This window comes from Acipenser ruthenus, chromosome 26 (assembly GCF_902713425.1).
Source record: "Acipenser ruthenus chromosome 26, fAciRut3.2 maternal haplotype, whole genome shotgun sequence".
Classification (NCBI taxonomy): Eukaryota; Metazoa; Chordata; class Actinopteri; order Acipenseriformes; family Acipenseridae; genus Acipenser; species Acipenser ruthenus.
In genome coordinates this window covers 19,777,806-19,781,282 of record NC_081214.1, presented here as the reverse complement: position 1 = coordinate 19,781,282, position 3,477 = coordinate 19,777,806, and positions in this window count along the sequence as shown.

The window sequence follows — 3,477 nt, the reverse complement described above, 5'->3', positions numbered from 1 at the left end:
CTCCAGCTTTTCTGCATTTTATTTAATAAAAGTTTTATTACAAAATGTGTGTATGTGTGTGTGTGTGAGGGTGAGGGTGAGGGTGTGTGTGTGTTTGTGTGTGTGTGTGTGTGTGTGTGTGTGTGTGTGTGACCACACATTACGAGTGAGAGGAAAACAAGAAAGAAAACAAATGGTGAATTAAAGAGCAGTGTTTTAATACTGTACATTTAGTCGTTCTTTACATTTAAACAAATGCATAATATCTAATATAAATAATATAATCTAATATAAAAAACCCTGCATTTTAATGGATCTGTTTAAATGGTCTGGATGCTTTACTATGTCTATTTGAACAGCGATTTCAAATGCTAATTACTCACCTGCCTTATCTAAAGTAGGGAATACTCATTCTGAGAGTAGCCGGTTTTTCTGTAGCGCTCTTGGCTACAGTCTCTGACAAGGTCCAAAAAACCTGAGAGAGAGGCTGCACCAATGCCCCTCCCTTCAGAGTAAACACCACTCTTATCAGCCTGCACTGTTTACTAATCCAATGTCCCCTCTCCAGCTACAGCAGTGTGCTTTATTTTATTAGTCACACTGTGCAACGGGAAAGCAGTGCAGGAATTCTGTGTGTCTGAAGACACTTGGTACTCTTCCCTTGATGTTGTGTACCTAGTGATTGGCACATACTGGCTTTTACTGGCTTCCTGTGGTCAAGGATTTGCATGAAATATTTTTAAACTGGGAAGCACAGTTGCTGATTGTGATGCTCCGACATCCTAACACCTCTGCTGTCCAAACAGGCCCCTAACAGTACACTGCAATGCACCCCTGTTATCAAGGTAAACACATCTCCGATCTCAAGTATTTGCAGTACAGTAAGGCAAGCTATATATTGAAAGGTAAAGGGCTTGTATGTTGGGTGGGGTTGGTGCTAATGCAGATAAGGGGTAATAACATTTATTTTTAAGCCTTGTTTATCTTCTTGTTGATGTTCAACTGGCTGTGGGCAGATATGACTACCTGGTAATTAATTCCTTTTGATTAAAAACTAATCAATAATACCTTAAAGGGGAAGCATATGTATTATTTATTAACGTCAGATGTAGTGGTCATTACCTGCTAGATAATTGGCTACAGGAGGTGACTTAATGCAAGACAGGTATGTCCAGGTAATGGCCGCTGTGGAGGGCATTCATGCCATTATAAACCTTACAAATGTTTTGTTATTATGTATAAAGAAATGTGTATTTTGGTCTGGTTCACTTAGGCTGCTTGAAATGTATGTCACCATTTAAAGTGAGTTTCAAGATTCTGAAGCCTCGTTGGGTTTTAGAGGGTGTCTACCTGTGGGATAATGACTGCTCTATCAGTCAATGTGTCTTATCTGTCTAATTCTGTCAAATGTCTTTAATTGTACCTGAACAAATTATGAAACTGAAGTAAGGAGGCTGCTTTTAAGTACATTGTAAAGGGTATGATAGGGACATTTGATGTGACAAATTCTAGAAGCAAAAAAGCCTGCACATAACAGTACATAGCAGCGCATATACAGACCAGGGGTGGCCAACGCTGGCCCGTCCACTCCTGGTCTTTGTTCCAACACAATCCTGGGTCTCCAATCCTGGGCCTGGAGGGCCAACTGTACCCTAAATTACATAATTGGACAAATTAAGTACTTATTCAAAGCTTAATTGGTCCAATTAAGTAATCTAGGGTACAGTTGGAAGAAAAACCAGGAGGGACACTGGCCCTCCACGACCAGGATTGGAGACCCCTGGTTTAATTGAACCACTTAAACTTTCATTCAGACCCTACAGTAGCTAATTATCTAATTTGACCTGTTAAACCAGGAGTGGAATGGCCCTCAAGGACCGTGATTGGATAACTGTAGACAACCACAAGAGGGCCCCAGTAGCTAAATTGGGGAAAGAAAAAACACTAGAGCAGTAGAGAGGTCTTTATCTTTAAACAACTTGCTATAAAAAGCTATAAATATGTGTATATGGAGCCTACACACTAGATCACAATAAGAGAACTCCCGCCTTTACTTTTGGTGAAATTTTTTTTATGTAGAAATACCAAAGCAACAGGTTGTGTGTCTCTTTAAAACTTCAGCTGCTTGTTTCAGCTTCAACATCTTGACTCGGAAACCCATTCCATCCCCTCACCACTCTCTGTGTAAAGAAGTGTCTCCTACCCTCTGTCCTAAGTCTGTCCCTACTTAATTTCCAACTGTGACCCTGGTCCTAAATAATAAATGTAATGTATTTGTATGTATGTAGTTATTAGTATTTTATATCCATGTATCATTTGAATGGCCATTCACATATTCTATAGCAAACTACGGTTTAGTTTAGTTTATTCACTCTGCTTTTATAAATATCTACAGATTTTTCAATAAAAACAGTTTTTTGTAGTTAAAAAAAGAATCGCACCACCCTTTCTGACAGTTAAATGTAACCAAAACTAACGACTTTTATAGTTTCGGATTACAGTCGTTCAGTTTAAGTTTCCTTTTCTTACATGTGTTTGTAACTTTGAAACATAAAGGCGCTGTGGAGACATGAACAGTTCAACTGTATAATGCCAGGGGGAGTAGTGGAAACTGGCTCTAGCTACTAAAGCATAGGGAAATGGATTTTAAAACCAGACAACTGTTCATGCACGTTGCTCAAATCCACATGAACTTTGTGTGTCGTGAAATGACTTGAAAATGTGACCTAAGAGTTGTTGCAAAACTTGGCTGAAAGATGTTTCCTCTGTTGTACAATGTTTATATTTTGACATTGTATGAGCAATATAGTAATCTTTACAATAATCCCCTGATCAAGGTGACCTCACTTCAGATATTAGCGGTGAGTTGGCAGGCCTGTTTTTCCCCTCTGTTCCAGTACCTCTGGCTCCTGGACTGACAGAGGGAGGGAGGGAGGGGGGCTCTCTCCCTCTCTTTGTCCTTGAGCACTGGGCCCCACACTGACCTGCTGTCTTTGTTTATGACTGCTTAACTCCTCCACAATTGTACTAGAGCACTAAAGGTAAAAAGTGGACTGTCCTACATAAGCCTTCTCTAACCACTTGAAAACAGCCTGTATATAGCAGATTACAGCATTACCAGTAATGGCAGCCCAATAGATTTGGAATAATGGTGGTCTTGATATAACTGTGAGACTATTGTCCCATTACATTGTCATTATAAGAACACTCCATAGAAAATCATCCCATTGAAGTCAAACTAAAACATTAGAAAACCTAGATCAACTTCAAATGATATATAAAACCTAGATCAACTTCAAATGATATATATATGTTTTTATAGTTATTAGTGTTCTTTTATCTTTCATGATGTTTCAGATCATTCTGTCTCTTATTGCAGTTACTCCAATGTTATGTTTAACTCAGTTTTCAATATAATTATGCAAGGTGCTTCGACCTGAGTGGTTTATTAGCAAAACCCCCTGATCGGAAACATCATAAATAAGTGAGAGGACCGTA